Raw genomic sequence first — 20,070 nt, 5'->3', positions numbered from 1 at the left:
TGTTACTTTAATAAGTACTATAGATGATCTGCTGTGTGAAAAAGTTTAAAAAATGAATTATCCTTAAATATTTTAACAATGAAATTTAATCAATGTGGAAAAATCTATAATTCAAATATAATGTAGTTTATTTATTTTCTATTTAGGGAGCCCTAACTCAGCTGGAATGACTGGTAAAGAAGAAATCATTTTGGATCAAGCACCAAGAGACTTGGGTTCAACTCTGCTCTGTCCACATTTTGACTTTCAAAATGATACTAATTTCCCTGGATCCTTGTTTCTTTTTCTTTCTTTCTTTCTTTTTCTTTTTTTTTTTTTTTTTCTGAAAAATGAAGTGGTTGAGTTAGATGATTGTTAAAAGCTTTCCCAGTTCTTAATCTCATAAGGATACTCAGATAATAGAACTGTACCATATCTCTGGCAATTATCCTTAGTTTAGACTGTGTCTTGTTCCCATTATTGTAAAAAGAAAATGAAAATTTTGTTAGGATCCAAAGTGTTTTGATCTTCATGGAGCTTACATCATGCTTGAATCTGCCATCTCTTAAGATTAAGCAGTGTTAAATGTCTTTATGCTTCCAGCCTCCTTGGAAAAAATTTTATTGGGAACATTTGGTAGTTTCTGAATCATCTCCTGAAGCAAAGCATACTGTAGTTTAAGACATTTCTCATTATCATGATTCTTCATTTGTTGGTGGAGACCTTTTTCTTCCCTGGCATGTCAAGTCCAGGGTTTTTAGGAGTCTCCCTTTGGAGGACTGATGTGGGAACTCTTATTCTTGAGTCCCTTCCCATAATATATGTTGTTTGGGTAGATATTCTGACCATGTCACTCATATATTCAAAACTCTTAATGGCTCCCTATTTCTTCCAAGGTAAAATAGAGTAAGACCAAAGGAATCCAGATTTTGACCTAAAAATCAGCCAATAAGCACTTTTTCAATTCTTATATTCCAGGCACTGTGCTAAGAAATGAAGAAACATAAAAGTAATCCCTATCTTCAAAGGACTTATATTCTAGTGAAAACACAGTAAATAATAAATGGTACATGAATAGACACATGCAAAATAGATACAAATAGAAGAAAGATAAACTCAGATGGAAAATAATGTCATCTGGGAAAGAAGTCTTACAGAAAGTGAAATTTGAGCTCAAATAGTAAGGAAGTCAAGGATGCTCAGGTGCAGAGATGAGGGACTGCATTTCAGCAATAGGAACCACATCTCATCAAAGCACAGAAATAATAGATGGAATTTTGTGATCATGATAAAGCAAAAGGCCAGAGCAGTTGGATCATGGTATGATGGAAAATTAGAAAGGGCTCAATTTCTGAAGAACTATAAATACTATACTGAGGACTTTATATTTAATCTTGAAGGTAATTGGAAGGGACTGATATTTACTGGATGGAGTGACAATTTGGTCAGACTTAAAGTTTTTAAAAAGTGGGGAGAAATTAAGTTATAGTAAAACTGATATAAGAGGTGATATGGTCTTGAACTAGAATAATGGATTTGAGTATTGAATAAGGAACATGTATGAGAGACTTGAGCAGAGCATTGACAATGTTTGCCAATGGGGTGCAAAAGTGATAAAACTAAGAGGAAGAAGTAGAGGATGACATAGACGCTGGGAAACTAGGTAACTGAGAAGAAGATGGTGTCTTTGAAAAAATTTAAAAAAAAAAAGATAAATTCTGTTTTAGATTTGCTGAATTGGAGAAAGTTATGGGGGCATTCAGTTCAAGATGTTCAAGAGGCAGTTAGTGATGTGTTACTAGCTTAGAAGGGCAGCTATAGTTGAATGTATACATCTGGAAGTAATTTGCATAGAGACAATAATTGGACCCATAGAAATTGATGTGGTCAGTAAGTGAGATAGTATAGAACAACAAAAGATGAGGGCCCAAAATGCAGCTTTGGGGGAAACTCATAGTTAGTGGGCAGAGTATAGATAAAGAACAAAAAAAAAATGATTAGAATAGAGCTACCAAACAGGAGAAAAAGGAGAGGGCAGAGTAACAAACTATAATATTATTTACTCCAGATTTTTTTTTCCTTTTGCATTTTTCTGAGTATGTCTTTTGGAGGAGTCCTGGGGTTTATCAATATGACAGTTAATAAACATTTAGATGGAGAAAAGAGATGAGTACCACTGTTTCAATTTGGAAATGGGACTCAGTTTGTTTACTTGTTATTCAAAATATTAATCACTGTTTAATTGAAGTAAACTTTATATCATGAATATTGGCTGATAGTGGCTCAACTTTCTTTCCTATTTTCTCTTTACTATTCTCTACTCCAATATAACTAATAATAACTAAAGGGGGAAAAACAGCATAGAATGATTTTGGAAATATTTGCTTTGTATAATTCTATTTATAGTTATCACCAGTCAGACCTATAAGAAGGAGAAGCAACACATATGATACATATAGATGAGGAAAATCTGATCTATTTTTTCAATTTATATGTAGTTGAGGCTTTGGAAATTGTTTTTTGTTTGTTTGTTTGTTTGTTTTTCAGTTGAGAGTGTGGACATGGCTACTGGTGGTTTTAAGGAAAGATTGTTTCCTCTGGGTCTCAGCAAGAGATCCATAGGGTTCAAAGGGGTTTTCCAGTTTAAAAATGTTCTTCCAGAGACCAGAAGTCTCTAATTTCTGATGTCTTTAATTTTCTCTATGAAAATGGAAGAAATACCTTTAATGAAAACTTTTTATAGGCCCTGAGTGTTATATTACAATAGCTAGGAAGACTAGTGTTGAAGTTCTTCCATTGTTACTTCTTCATTATATGACCTTAGGCAAGGTCACTTAATCTCTCAATGCTCTTGACTTTATTGTTGTTTAGTCCTATCTGATTCTTTGTGACACCACTTGGGGTTTTCTCTGTAAAGATACTGGAGAGTTTTGCCATTTCCTTCTCTAGCTCATTTTATAAATGAAGAGACTGAGGTAAATAGAATCAACTGACTTGCCCAGAGTCACCCAGCTAATGTCTGAGACTGGATTTGAACTGAGGAAGATGACTCTATCTGAATCCAGGTCTATTCTACCCCTTCAGTGCTCCAGGCAACTTTATAAAATTAAATTTCAAAGAAGATTCCAATCTGCATTGGTTGAGGAAGTTGCCTCACCTAGAGATTCTTTACACTATTAAATTCACAGGTATAGTTCCTACTACTCTCCTTAACTCTATATCTATCCCAAGCCTAGTGGTTTTAGAAAACTGTATTTGCAAGAATGATCTATGACTACATGTGCTAATTTTATTTCTTTAAAGCACATTTGCTACCCTATTCACACTTCAAGAATCCTTCTGCAAAATTATACACATGAATGCATCTGTACACACACAACACAAATATATACATAGACATGCCTTTTTTTTATATTTCTGTTTTTGCAACTAATCTTTAGACACAGAATTAATATTTCCTGCTAGACAATATCTTGGAAAATATATCGAATAATTTCCATCAAATAGGCAGAAACCAAGACACAACAATATGAAGAAAGCTAAGGACTAGAGTTGGAATCAGACATGATACAGAATATCTTTACTATTTTCTTTTTCAGGAAATTTAAAATCTCCCTTTGTCCCAGTTTTAAAATTTTATATATAAATCATATAAGGATTATATATGCATATAAATATATATTAGTTTAATTCACTAATATTACAAAATAACAGTAAATGTTCTTTTCATTTAATAAGGGAAACAAAGGCTGTGTTAGCATTTTAACAATATACTCTAGTATAGATTGAAAGAATCTGGGCCTTCACGAATATCCTTTTCATCAGTGCAGATCAAAACCCAACTAGATGGTGTCAATTGCTCTAATTTGTGTCCACAGACATCCATTAATCCTCCACACAGGAATCCTTCACCATGTTGGAGGCCTTCCACTGATGGTTTTTTATTTTTATTTTTTGATTTTATTTTATTTTTATATTTCATGAGTACCAAGGCAGTACTTGGGCTACCAATATGTTATCTATGATGCTGTTCATGCCATGAATTCATCTTTTTTCCATCATGTATTTCATTGATCTCTTGAGCTAAGATGACCAACAGGAGAATGGACTAAGCATTTTCTTCAGTCCCTATTACCTCAAAAATTTCCCCAGATTATATACTAGAAGTAGAGGAATTCTGACTTCCTAAGACAAGAAATCAGAAAGCCTCTCCAGGTAACAGCCTTATTAACTAACACTAGAGGTTGCTAGTTCTTAACAAGCTCATTCAGGACCCAGCATCATCAGCTTTCACACTGTAACAAGATGCATAAACCAATCTGTAGGCTTGTTCTTGGATGCTACTGAGGGATTTCTCCTATTAGAGAGAATCTGTAATTATATGTCATTTTGTCCCTCACTCTTCTGCAACAAACAGCAAACATTAACTACTCACCAAAAAGAAGAGAAAGGGAGAGAATTCAGGGAGAATTTAATTCCATTAAAATTTATCAAAACAAGGATAGAGAATCTTTCTTCCAAAACCCCTACTACCACCACCCTACAAAAATAGGAGAAGCTGATTAAGCCCAGTCTAAAAGATACTAGAGCCAAGAACAAAATTGGGGTAGGAGCCCACAATAGATGGATGGACTAAACCTTGCAGAAAAGGAATTTATTCTAGATCCCACAAAAATTACTTAAGAATGAGAACAAAGAGGCCAATGTAACTTTGCAGTCTAGCCTGGATATATATGCATCATCAAAGGGGGAGAAGTCAGAAAATGAGTGACAAGAGAATAGAAAACAACATGGATAAAATCACCAAAGATTTCAGATAGTAAAAACTTCAAGTTAAAACCTAGATCATAAGCAGATAAATCAGAGAAGATTCTTAAATTTGAAGATAAGATTAATATTAAAAAACAAAAAGAAATGATAAACTTTTCTAAATAAATATTACCTAAATAAAAATTCCCAGAGAGTATAGAACAAGATGTTTCATAATAAAAGGGATAATTAAGAACATAATGCAACATATTTGTTTTTTTAAAATAATCTATTATTTATTTTTAACATTAAAAAATTGAGTCCCAAATTCTTTTCCTTCTTCCAGTCTTTCCCCTACACCTTGAGAAAGCAGGCACTATAATATCAATTATACATGGGAATTCATGAAGAAAACATTTCCATGTTATCCATGTTGCAAAAAAAGCAAAGATCTTGTTGATCTTGAGAACAGCATTTTTGGTCTTTTGGAATTGTCTTGGATCAAAGTATCTAAGTCTTTCATAGTTGATCACTTTAACAATAGTACTATTACTGTATACAATGTTCTTCTGGTTCTCACTTCATCTTGTATCATTATCTATAAATCTTCCCAGTTTTTTTTTTTAAACAAGCCTACTTCTTATTTATTATAGCACAAGTAATCTATCACAATCTTATTATTGTATTTAAGTTTAGAGTTCATATGATAAACAAATCACTCAAAGAACAGAATTCCAAGAGAGAAAAATAAATACAACTACAAAGATAAGAATCAATAGTGAAATGAAATATTTTGTTTTTAGAGATTATTAAAATAACAACAGAGCAAACTGAACAATTGGGTTTAAATAAAAGATTTCCAAAGCATAAAATTTTATCGTATGAACTCTAACATGTCTAGGGAAAAGTTTACAATTCAATATAAAAAAATACATCAAAAATGCATCATTGGTATCATACCAATATTCTTCTCCTTGGCATGATTGTTGTTGTTTGGGTTGTTAATGTTGTGGTTTTGGTTGACTTCCATGTTGAACCATGGAGTTTATTTGAACCTGAAATGATAATAAAAACTGCAGACAACTTGATAATTCCCATGAATTTTCCTGAAAAATTTTCTCGACGGAAGCCCTGAAAAATCATCTTATTGAATTCTGAGCTTTCCTACTAGTAGATTGAAGCAGATGTCATAAACCAAACACGCTAGATTTAATACAATTTTACATTGGCTTTAATGGACAGATGTTTTGACTATGATATGGCAAGACAAGGATTTGAAATGGTGGATTGGAAAGATTTTGTTCATAAAAGTAATTGCTCTTACATTACGAAGTACAGGATTTACATGTGGAAAATGTCAGTCTATAGCAGGATCTCAGGATAGATCATGTTACCACAGTCAATGAGCTGGCTGGAAATCACCAACACACTTCTGAAGTCCATACATGCATGTTAGACCTAGGGCCTTTTTAATAGTCATCACACATGGAATGGTTTTAGGGTAGAGCCACAAGACTAAGGGCACTGCATCTTATAAGTTAATTCTTGATTATATGTGCATGCCTCAACCACTTTCTCAATTATCTGTGAATAGATTTGTTATTGTTTGTATGTTACTTCTTTCTGATCCTCAACATACTTGAAGAGCCAATTTAATCTGTTGGTGTGTGCTCACAGAATGGCAACCAATAGAGAATTCAATCTTTGCATGATACCTTTAAAGAGGTGAATTTATTAACAAAAATAATAACAAAAATATAACAAAACTAGCACAAATGTTGGGGATAAGGGCTGTTTTGTTTTTTGTCTCCTTGTCTCCATCCCCTAATGTAAAACCTGACACATAGTAATTGCTTAATAAATGCTTGTTGAATTAAACAACTCAGGCATTTGGGCAACTTTAGCTATTATCTTTATATCATAGAAGAAATGAAAAGGACTTTTTTGGCATCTGGTATAGCAATTATTTGGAAGCCCCCAAAACTAAAACAAAAAGATTCCATTCCTTATACTTTATGCTCTATTGAATAATTTCACATAAAATTGTTAATAGTCATGTTGATATATATATTTTTTAGTTCACAGTTGATTACAAACAACATATAACATGATAGGACTTCTTAGAGACAGATCTAAAGAGAGCAGGAAGTATGGGAGCTTATAGATAATATGGAGGAAAGAATAAAATAAATAAAAAATAAGGGAAAAGGTACCAAAATGGATATTCATAATGTTGGCTTCAGACCAATAAAAACTTGAACTATATTATTGTTGAGAAATATTTTTATTTAATTACATATCATATAATCAATTATCATTATTAATATCTAGTATTTATATACGGCTTTAAGGTTTGCAAAGGACTTTATTATTTCATTTGATCCTAAATGACATAATTTTTGTCTGCTTCAGTTTCTTCATCTATAAAATGAAGGTAATAATATCATCTAACTTCCAGACTCAACTGAGAAAATATTTGCAGAAAGCTTTGAAAACCTTAAAATGTTATCTCAATGTTAGTTTTTTGTCATCATCATCATTATCATCATCATCATTGTTAAAGTTAGAAGACAAAGACTTGAAATAAAGGTTCTGCTATTTTTTTGCTGCAAGATGCTGAACATTTCCTACTTCATATCTCTTGGACTAACTTGATCTCTTCATCTATAAAATGAAGAAACAGGAGTAGATTTCATTTAAGCTCTTTTCCAGTTTTAAATTGTGTGACTCCAAAATTATCAGAGGCATATTCCCACTCAGATTTAAAGATAACCAAATTATCAGAGTGGGTTCTTGAAAGATATTAACACTTGCCATCACACTCTGACCAATGCAGATATCCATATAAATATTTAATAGGTGTAGACATGATAAAATAAGAATCATTTGAAGAAGGAAAATGATATAGATACTTAAGCCTTGGTCAGTGACTGACTAACATAGCTTGATTGTTTAATATTGTATCAAAACTCTACTTATTAGTGTGACTACAGAGATATGGATAATTTAGAACCTAAAACCCCAAAGGCATGAATATAAGGGGAGGAAAGGTTAGAACAGTGACCCTCAGCTTTCTTTGTCTAATGATCACTGGAAATGTAGCACTAGTTGTGAAGATTACTCAAATTAATTCATATTTTTTTCTACCGGAAATGAATTTCTCATTGTCCTTGTCTATCAAAACTGTGTCTATTCATAAAAGTACTACTTCAATTAGAGCTTTTTCATTTACTATAGTACTTAATGTACTTTTCCAGCTAGATTTCAATTCCATTGGAACTTAGATTCTATATATTAGTGTTTCACATTTAAATATAAATTATCCTGTGTTGTTTTTAATTTCTTTCAGGAGGACAAGTATTGTTTTTGCTTTGCCAGCTAGACTGTAAGATTTTACAGGGTGAGAGTTGTTTCTTAAAGTTCCCAGTATCTTCTGTTATGCTAGGCATTTGATCAGTGCTGTTAGTTGCTTGAAAAGCAGACCAAAATGAAGGCTTAAATAAGAATAGAGATAATTAATTTCATTGTGTATAATAAGTAGAAAGCAGCAAAGGCTCAAAGATGAAAAAATGTGACATTGGAAATCTTTGAGAGCTCAGGGCAAAAAAAATTAGGAAGTAAGTCTGTCTAAGAGGGAAAGCAATTAAACTATTGACTCATTTACTATGAGAAAAGTCTGTAAGTGTATTGTAATGTTGAATGGAAGAAGGAAGGGAAGGAAGTTATTTGAGCAAATATCTAGTATGTCATCCATATACACACATGGTAAATATGTATATGTAAATTAGGAGGTGATGGAATTCCAGCAAAACTATTTAAAATCCTAAAAGATTCTGTCAGAAGACTGAACTCAATATGCCAACAAATTTAGAAAACTTAAAAGTGGCCACTGGACTGGAAAAGATCAGTTTATATCCCAGTCCTAAAAAATGTTGAAATTCCTGAACAATTGCACTCATTTCACATGCCAATAAGTTATGCTTAAGTTATTACAAACTAAGCTTCAGCAACATGTGAATTGAGAAAGACCAGAATTGCTAATTGGTTTTCAAAGAGACAGAGGAACTAGAGACCAAATTGCCAACATTTTCTGAATTATGGAGAAATCAAGGGACTTATAGAAAAATATCTACTTCTGCTTCCTTAACTTTATTAAAGCCTTTGACTCTGTGATTTGCAATAAAATGCAGCATCTTTAAAGAGATAGGAGCACCAGATCATTTTACATGTCTCCTGAGGGTCAAATATGAGGGCCAAACAGCAACAGTTAGAACTAAACACGGAGCTATTGATTGATTGAAGACTGGAAAAAGGCTATGTTTTGCCACTTTATTTAACTTATGTGCAGAGTGCCTCATGCAAAATTCTAGGGTAGATGAATCAAAAGCTGGAATTCAGATTGCCTGGAAAAATATCAACAATCTCAAATATGCAGATACTACTCTCATAGTAGAAAGGGAAGAAAAAATTTAAAAAGCTTCTTAATGAAGATGAAAGAATAGAGTATAAAAGATAGTTTGAAGTTTAACATAAAACAAACAAACAAACTAACCCTAATATCTTGGCAACTGGCCCATAAGTCCTTAGTAAATAGAGGGAGGAGAAATGGAAGCAATGGAAGTGGCTACAGCAATAAAATTTTAAAAATATTTATTTCTTGGAAGGAAAACTATGGCAAATTTGGATAGCATACTAAAAAATAGAGGTACCATCTTGCAGATCAAAGTCTGTATTGTTGAAACTATGATTTTTTCCTATAGCAATTATGATTGTGAGAGTTGGTCTATAAGGAAAGCTTAGAACAGTATCAATAGATGTTTTCAAATTATAGTGCTGAAAAAACCCCCAAAAAACCTGTGAGTAACTTGAAGAGCAAGAAGATCAAATCACTCAATACTTAGGAAAATTAATTCAGGCTCTTTACTGGAAGGTGAGATACTGAAGCCAAAGCTTAAATACTTTGTCCATATGATGAGAAGACAAGACTCATTGGAAAACAATCTGATATAGGGAAGGATTGAAGGCGAAAGAAAAAGGGCAAAGAATGAGATGGCTAGATAATGTGATAAAAACAAGGACAATGAACATAGACAGACTTCAGAGATAATGGAGGATGGAAGACTCTAGTATATTATGATTTAGGGTTATTAAAAGTTGGGCATGACTACACAACTGAACAACAAAACGAATCATATAGCTACACACAAGATATCTTGTTTTGTTCAATCTCCGTAACCTTTCTAAACTTAGCCATACCAAGAATATGACCTAAGAACAAATAATAATCAAAACTAAGGTCAGCCATAGGACCAGAGATATAGTGGAAGATTTGACAACCTTAAGGAAGACAAGGTCTGTTCTCATTCTGTTGACTTCCTTGTCACTTTGCTTCTTCTCTATTTCTTGAAGGCAACAGGTATATAATAGGCTTTGACTAGAAATACTATGAAACCTGGAGTTAGGCCAGAACACATGACCTAATTAACTACTAGATTTAGCAAAATCCAAATTTGCTTATGTTTATGTTACAGACTATAATGTGATGCAGAGTCCAGCCTTTCTGTTCCTGGGTATATCAAGTGGGGTTAGAAGTCTATTCTGGCCTTTATTAATTTGTTGGTAAATATGTTTAGTTCCTTTCTTGACACTAATAAATGTTGGAAAGCATGAAGTTCTGACATGGTTTTTCCTTGCCTTGTACTCTTGATAAACAGTAGTTGTCTAACTAGCAGTCTAGTAACTGTGTATATAAAGACCCTGTTTACATAGGCTGGGTGTTCATTTCATTTCTGCTTGGTCTACAAAATAAATAGAAAAAGTGTGTTAGAAATAGACTTTTGCAAGTTTGAAAAAGCATTTGAGCCACTGGTAGTGGAAAGCAACCTCTGTTTATATGTTTCTGCCCTTTCTGTCACTTACAGCTGTGTTATAGCTTATAACTAATCCCTTTTCTTTCTTTCTTTCTTTTTTTAAGATATTTTTAAGCCATTGCTTCAAAATGCTTCCAAGTTTTCAGAGTTTTCATTTCTCAACAATTTATATAATAGAGAATTTTTTCTAATCTGGGTCTTGTTTAAAGACTATTCTTTAAGAACAAATATTATGAATAAAACAATTAAGATGTGCTGATCCAGTTTTAGATTTAAGTGAAAGAAAATTGGGTCTCTCATACAATTATGTTGATATTTGATAAAGTTTCCTATTAAGTTTCCTTGATAACCCCCAACCCACCCAGTTATTCCCTTTACCTTTTTAATATTAACTTTATTTAGTTGCTTTGGATGGGCATATGTTACAGTATAATCCATGTCCTGTTTTATGGCATCCTGACATCCTGATGAATTGGAGGTGGTACTTTGGTATGCTCAAAAAAACTAATTTTATTGTCTTGTTAAAGGGAGAGTTCTGAGTTATTTTTGTTATGTTGTATCATCACAGAAATAAGGAGACTTATTACATTCATCTCAAACAGGACATATAGCGTGTTTCTTAAAAACAAAACAAAAAAAAAAAAACCAAACAAATAAAAACATTCCACAAAACAAAAGACACACTCACACACACACACACACACACACACACACACACACACACACACACAAACATGAAAGAAAACAACTCAAATAATTTTTAAACATATTTAAAGCATTGGAAGTTAAGTTCACAGACCAACTTCATTTTGGGAATACATAATAACCATTTTACCAGGAAATACATTGTGTCTCAGGATGGAAGACTAGACTTATTGGTGTCTGAAAGCCTGAGCCCAGGCAGCCCAGCAGGGGGTAGCCAAGCACTGGTAACTGGGGAGGCGTTCTGCTCCATAGGATCCTTCATTATAGGGACAGAAACACAGCTTGCTGAATCTACAAACAAGCTCAACTTTCTGATAATTCAGATTATTTGCTCTTTGTTACTCCATCCCAATCTGGTTATCAAAAGGAACAGGGTACATGGATCTTCCACATGTGACATGGGGCATTCCTAATAGCTTCTTGCATAAACCAGTTCACCTGGGGGGACCAATAAATATGCTTTACTTCAAGCTTTGGAGTGATGATTTTTGCATTTCACTTCTCAAATTTTTGCCTCTTTCTAGGAAGGACTAGGGTTTACTTTGTGGTGGCAGCAATGAAAGCAGTACAGACCAATGAAATCCAACCAATTTGGATTTGGAAAATCATGGGTCTTCTCTTGGGATAACATGAGGTGTAGTAAGTGAGCCCCTACTGGCAAATGTTTTTGTGGAAAAGAGAACTATAACCAAGGGAATCCTTGGTCAAGGGGCAGGGAAATATGACAAGCTGCATTATTTTTAGGCATGGGGTGGGGAGGGAATGGTATGTGAAAGGAATGACAAAGTCAATAGGAAAATAATCTTTTGACAAAGCCAGCTCCCATTTATGTTTCAGAGTTCATGTTATCGCTGACCACTGTGAAACATTCATCATGTCTGCAGGACTCCCATTTGCCTTCTTGCTCTTCCACCCATGCCATGTCAGGGGAAACTGCTTTTCTTTGTTCTGTTTTCTTCCAGTGCAGTGAACCCTTACATTATGAGTTTCTGGTGGAGTTCTAACCTCCACTATATAACCATTACATCTTATCTTGGATCCTAAATTACTCTAAAATCCAATTATAAAATCCCCTTTTCCTTCAATTGCACACAACTTGCCACATTACTGAAATGCTGGGTAGCTCTTTTGTTTTTCTAAATTAATAATAACTACCATTTTCCGTCTGCTCTTTTCATGGAACTCTTTTATATCACTACACAGCATTCTATAATGCATATGATGATTCCTTTTGCATTTCTGTTGTGCTGGGAAAAAGAGCTCATGATGATTTAAAAAAAAAAATATATTCATTAAAGATGTCAGTTGACTTTCTGGATCCAAACATTTGAACCTCCTTGATCCTTAATGGGGGATTTTTTTTTAAACTTATCAATTACATTTTCACTGCTTCAGTGCTTTGCCTCAGTGAAATGGCAATCCATCACTTTTAAGGTTTCAAAAGGTTAGCATGGATTTTGTATTGTTATTTTAACATTTTCATTGATTGCAAACCTCTGGCCCTCCTAAAGTTTCCAAAGCATAAGTAACATTTTCAATATAGTGTCCAACTTGAAGTTTTTATATCCATATGAGGAAACATGACATGTTTAAGGACAGAGAGATAATTCCATCTCCAAGAAAGTGGGAAAAGTTAAAACCTTTTGAAAAAAATGTAAAAATGCCAGTGACGTTCCTAGGAATAACTCAATACAGCAGGGGCATCTTTCCTAAACCATTTACCTACCATAATTCAATTCAATAAAATTTTATTAAGTGCCTACTTTGTGTCAGGTGCAGTGCTAAGAACTAGGAATTCAAAAAGGGCAAAAAATGTCAGTCCCTGCCTTCAAGGAGCTTACAATATAATAGGAGAAACAACATTGAAACCATATACATATCTATGATAGTACATATGTCAAGTTGTTTATAGGATAAATAGAAAATAGCTAAAAGAGGAAAAGCACTAAAATTAAGAAGATTTAGAGAATTCTTCCTGTAGAAAGTGAGATATTTGGTAGGATTTAAAGGGAACCAGAGAGGTCAATATTTGGAGGGAGGAGGGAAAATATTCCAGGTATGGAGACCTGCCAGAAAAAAAAAAATTCCTGCAAATTCCAGGAGATGAATGATAATAAAGAGATGGACAATAATAAAGGTTTTAATATAAAGGATTACACACACACACACACACACACACACACACACACACACACACACACACACATATATATATACATATTTCTCATGAAAACATAGCAAATTCAGCTCAGATTATACAAACAGACCTCATTTGAAATAACACTTAAAAACTAAGAAAAGGTATAATAGAAACAATTCTTTTCTAACCTATGGATTCTTAAAGCTTGAACTTCAGCTGTAAGAGTATATTTTACATTTTTGCCATTTTTTATATGTTAGTAGACTATAATAATACAAAATATATGTTATTAATATGTTTTTTCTGGGGCATACTCCAAATAAACCTTCTATTCAGATATGAAAACACAGCTGGTCAGCTTTTTGCTTTCCTAATGCCAAAAGATTTCAATGGAACTCCACACAAATTCAACAGAACTCTTCAATTTGAACTCTTTCATATGTGTCTCTGATTATGGAGTAGTGAAAAAAAGTCTTTTATTTATAGTGAGAGACCCTGGATTCAAATTCTGATTTTTATTCTTGCTACCCATGTGGTCATAGGGTTTGGTTTCTTCACCTGGAGAAATGGAGGCATTAGACTAGATAATATTTAATATCCTTTCCATTTCTTAATGTATGACCTTTTGATTTAAAAGTTCCTAAACTGATCTGTTAAATTTTAATCAAACATTGAAATAACATTTCTTTGAATTGATATTTTTGTCATCAATTATCAATTAAATTAAATCTTTTTCTCCTAACATATTAAATATGTGAATTTTATTATTTCCATGTGTGTTTACACATATATACAAACACATAAGCATTTTCTTTGGCTAAACATAAAAAGTCTTGATTCAAGGGATAGGATTCAGGTGATCAAGCTCCCAGTGCCATATGAAGTCCATGTGACACTGTCCAGAAAACTAGACTAATAAATAAACAATGTAATCTGTAAACACAAAGTAATATGTAAAAAAAAAAAGCCCTAAGTAATATGATCACCAGCATGGGCATCAAACAGAGATTTGTTGAAGCCATCTTGAACCAGATCCTGAGAACCAATTGTTACATTTCCAAAGTAAGCTTAAGTATACCTTAATAATCATCAAATGTTACAAATCAGAATTTTATTTATTTGTTGATGGTCTAGACTCAAGAAAATGATGGAGGAAATGTTAATAATTCAATTAAATATAAAAATGTCTTATATGCATTTTTTTCCCCAAGAGCTAGTTAAACATTTACTAACATGTGATTGGAAACAAATTAATGAGGAGATCTCAAGAATAAAAAAAAAAAAGGAAACAATGAAACATTCATATTGAAAGAGCATTCTTCCTTTTTTATGACAACAATGCATAAATAAATAGCTTTCCATGGCATTTTGAGTTATTTTACTAAACCATGCTCTTTAAACTGAGTTCTGTCCACATGAAAAGCAGCCAAGGGTGTGTCTTTGCCAGTCAATTTGCACCTCCACATTCCATTGTGGTAGCTACATTTAAACATAGTCATTTACTTACTTTTCAGCAGAAGCAGCAAATCTGAATCTGAGAATATACCTTTTTCCACACAAAATTCTTGAGTTTACCTTGCAGTCTAAAAGGTCAACTATTGGATTTATTAGGAGCATACTAGAAAAAGGTTCCATTTTTTTCCTTTACAATTTCTCTTTTAACAATTGACATGAGTGTTGTAGTAAGGTGCTCATATCCTCAGATTCTTTAACAGCATGTTCCACCTGCTTTCCAGTCTTGTCTTTATTTCTGGTGTTTAATGAGACCACCACTAACAAGTAGGGGGAAAAGCACCTTCATTTTCTGTGGAGGAGATTTAACCCAAATATATTGATGGGTAGGGTATGGATAATAGCAGGGATTGCTCTAACTCCCCCCCACCTTTCTAAACACAACTGCCATTCAAATCAAGTGTGGGTGCTACATATTAAATTAAAGAAAAAAAAAACAACAATTAATAGGTGTTTATACATTTTCCTTATTAGCAATACCAAGGGTAGGAAAAACTGAAATTTATAGGGTGCCAACACCCTGTTAGTAACATAAAAACAATTGAGTTTAGCAAAAAATTAGAAGTAATATTGATAATTATTTAAAATAGGAAACTAATTGGTAGCTTCTACTCCCCTATGGTGCAGCTATAAGGGAGCTTCCACACCCTATTCTCAGCCCTACAACTCCACCAGCAGCAACCTCACAACTTCTTTTTCTGAACAACAGATTTTCTTGGGTCTTTCCCCATTCTCTTAATGGAATTTATATGAACAAGTTGATTTAATACTTTGGTTGAAGCTGCATATTTCAGTAGCTTTAAGAAAGGTTGCTTGAGGTAGCAGGCTTACAGCTAGTTCAGTATTAGTCAATCTGTATGGTATCTTTTTCAACTTTTAAGTAAATTTGATTGCTTGTTGAGGAGCAGGTGACAAGTACATTGCAAAGTCTCCAAGATTCTTTCCTACTCTAAAATTCTTCAGTCTATCTCTAGCAACAAAGCAGACAGGTATTGCATATATGAGATAAATGTTGTTTTAAACAATACTTATTAGAGAAACTCAGTCTCCTAGTTGTGTCTTCGAGCTCCTGTAGTTTGGGAGATATAAGTACCCTTCAGTCACTAGAACAGCACGGGTGCATTGTAGCTTCAAATTATACCAAAGTGACAAAGAGTCTTAAAAGAGTTAATATATCTTCCAAAAAATACTGTATACCTACCAAGTGACTAGGAGTGATGGAGAAAAGACCCCTAATTGAATGTCTCAGTTGTTAATGTAAACAGAAAAACCTCTTCCTATAGCAAGGATTTCTTAGCTCTTCTCTTTCTAACCCATATTTTGAGAATAGTAACCACAATACTGTTCCCTGAAATGTAGCACTGGGGGATTATTATGACCTTTCCCAGGAAAGACTATAATTTAAAGGCACAATTCTCCACCTTTTAGAATGGAAATGGAAGTTTAGTAATATCAAGTATATATATGATGCAGCAAAATGGGCTAAATGTCATCTCCCATTAAATTTCTTGATTTTCAAAGAAAAATGATAGTAAATTATATTTATTTTCCATATAAACTTTTCAGCTGCTTTATTATCATACAAGTAAAGTCCCAGGTTACTTTTAATGTAGCTAAGCATTATTTCTTGGTTTTAAGTTTAGACAAATTAAACAAAAAGTTTTAAAAGCCTATGAAAGAATCTCTGGCCTTTTAGGATATCACAATCTTAGAAAACAATATGTTACTAAGTTGGATATAAATGAATTAGGGAAATACAAATTAATTTACCTTCAATATGTATGGAGGTTTAACAATACATGGACAAATACAGAGCTTCAGCGATATAGTTTACCTAATCTAAAACTTTTAGAAAAAAAATGAGAAAGTTGAGATATTCAATGAACTCAGAACATAAACCCTGTGAATCAAAGCTGACTTATGTAGAATATATATTTTTCTGCATTGTATTTGGTAAGCTTATGCTTCCTTACTTCATTTTCAAAGTATCTCCATTACCATGTCAAGTGATTTGAAAATACCTTTGTGAAATGCTAAGCTATGATGATTAAGTAAAATTGTTGTCTGTGAATCAGTTCCCTAGTTACATCTAGAGTACTATTTTTTTATTTTTTAGGGAAAAAAACTATATGGCAAATTAGTATTTTCAGAATGAAAGAAATGTTATAGGCCATTGAATTAAGGATAAAAGAAAAATTTCTGCAATGGTACATATTTAGAAAATACTGAGAATGTGTCTTTTTTCTCCTGAATTAAAGTTCAAGGTAACATTTAAATGAATAATTATTTACCATTTTGTTAAATGCTGACATCTATGGCAGCCATCATATATTAGTACAAATGCTTTTCTGTTTAGAATGGCTCATTAGTTTCTTTGTAGGGCTGCACTGGTTTTAAGATTCAGATTCAAAATCTCCTCTGATTTTGCTGTTCCATTTCTGGCAGCAGGCCAGGGGCAGATATGCATAATATTTCACTGTTAGACCTTGCAAACATTATATCCTGCTGTGCTAAAGAAAACATTGTGTTTCTTACCACATGAAAATAATCCATCACTTTTCAATCAGCACACACAAAAAAGCTCTACCTGTTTTTTCCATCAGACTCAAGAAAAATTAATGGCCCTGATGTGAAAGGTGGACTCTCCGTACACGATCCAGTAAAGTACAAACTAATCAAAATATATCTAGCATCTGATTTGCGAAGCAAGATGGAACAAAAGAGGTGTGATGAAAAAATAGTCCCTGTTCAGGCCCATACAACCTTGTTCTATCAGTGTTAACCTTATTTATTTTAAATGTGGAAGGGCATAAATAAAAGATCAGAGAGGAGATCAGTTGTATTCACTCAATTCAAATAGATGCTGCTTGTTTACATAGACTAGATATGTAAAGACATCAACCATAGAATGGAGTTGGATTTTGTAATGAAAATACTTTGAAAAAGTGACTCAGGGTAGGCTATAAATCCCCACTGTTGGCCAATAGGCCTGCATGTTACGTTATAGTAAAAGTTTAGCCTCTGGGCTTGAAATACCTGTCTCTTTTGTCAACTCCTTCACCCCCATTAAAAATGCCTTTTTACCCTTAGCATGCTGAGGCCCAAGCTAGCCCTGGGTGAGGCATTAGGATTTTTATTTATAGGGTCACATGACCTTGTGTTGACTCAATACAGAGCCCTAGCCATAAAGAGGCAAGAAGCCATCTTGAATGGAAATGAAAAGCTTCCTCTTGTTTTAGGTCTTGCTGAATACATCTGTTTGAGTCATTTGGTTCCACTTGGTGTGCTATGCCTCAAGAGAGTTTGGAAACTCTTTTACTTCCTCACTAATTTGGCTTCAAGTTTCTTCCCCCTCAGTCCCCACCCCATTTAATCTATGTGTTCTCCAGAATGCCCAATGTATATAAAAGATGTAGTCAAGAAATATGTATTCCCCATAGTAAGATTCAAAACCTAAAGAGACACTTATAGTTTCATACATTTCCTATTTTTTATTTTATTATAATAATAGCCTCTTGATTGGTTTCATTGACCTCAGCCTCTCTATAGTTCAAACCATTCTGTACACTACTGCCATATTAATTTTCTTAAAACACTGGTTGTATTATATTCTCATTGTCTTTAGGCCAAAGTCTAATGTCTTTAGCTTGCCAACATCTTCCTCATTCTAGGGCCTAACCTACTTTTCCAGTCTTATATTCTACTTAAATCCTGGATCCATACAAAACTAGTACTTGGAAGTTTTGATTCTTTCATACCATTTCTTATGTTGTTTTCCCTTGTTTATATTTATTGAAATTCAATCCTAACAGCCAATTACAAACTCACCATTGCCATGAAACCATCTTGATTACTCAGACAAGAGTAACTTCTTCTCTTAGTACTCTGATACGACACCTATAATACCAGCTCTATATTCATGTACTTACTTTATATCACCTTTATTAAAAGATTTTTTAAAAATTCTTATTTCCTGTGCTAGATAGTAAACACACAAGAGAAGAAACAATGTCAGATTCATCTTCATAGACTTTATAGTATCTGATCCCCATGGAGTATTTCAGAATAGCTTTCCTGATCCATCTTTCTTTTAAAATTGGTTTCTTCCCGCTTTGGAAAAAAACCTCCACATTAGCTCCAAAGAAGCAATTTTGGAATCAGATCGCCTCTTTCACTAAGAACTATAGACAAGAATAGAATGCAGTCCCTAAATTCAGGCAATTTATTCATGATGATGGTTTCCTTGTGATCATTTTCATTAGCATCATCATTTCCTTCTCATTTTTACTCTAAGTGGATCTTAAAATATCACTATTTTTTTGAAATATCACTATTTTCCAAATATTCTTATTTGGTGTTCAATGAATCATGGGTCAAATGAATAAAATGATGAAGTCTTGTAATTAAATAAAAGCCTGGGGGAAGGACACCTCCTGGATCTTCAGTGAAAGCATTTTTGGGGTCAATTCTTGTAGCAGATGTGATGGTGAAGATGAAATACTTCTTGCTCCCACATGATTCAATTATTTCTGATGAACTATTTTTTTCAAAATTTTAATTCCAAATCATTTGGATCATAATGTATGTTAATATGAGAACAGAGGTGAAGAAAATTTTTCAAATTTTTGTGGGCAATTGTTATGCTTGGGCAATTATGAATAATAGATTTATCTATAATAATATTTTATTTCCCAGGTAGTTTATTTGTTGAATTTTCATGGTTATTTTGAGGTTTGTATTGTGATTTGTGAACTGTTCCTTTATGAATAGCCAGCCTTTCTTTCTATATATGGGTAAGTTCTACATTGTTGCAATACTCAGTGATATGTTGTACAATTTCTCTAATTCCTTACAAAATCTGCACCTATCTATAAGTGTGTTCCTTCAGGATGAATTTATAGTTTCTGATTAATTCTAATACCATTTTAAAATGCTACCTATGATAACTCCTTTGTCCTTGGAAAATGGTCTGCTTGATTCAACTATTGTTTAAAACTTTTTTGGCTTCTGGTATTATCAGAAGGCACATATATTGGAAAAAAGTAAGAAATAATAATACCACATCTATTGAAAATGCTTCAGTACAAAGAGTTCTGACTTCTAAAGAGGGCAAAT

Source organism: Sminthopsis crassicaudata, chromosome 2 (assembly GCF_048593235.1).
Source record: "Sminthopsis crassicaudata isolate SCR6 chromosome 2, ASM4859323v1, whole genome shotgun sequence".
NCBI classification, from domain to species: domain Eukaryota; kingdom Metazoa; phylum Chordata; class Mammalia; order Dasyuromorphia; family Dasyuridae; genus Sminthopsis; species Sminthopsis crassicaudata.
The sequence above is the reverse complement of the archived record's forward strand: the minus strand, read 5'-3'. Positions refer to the sequence as shown.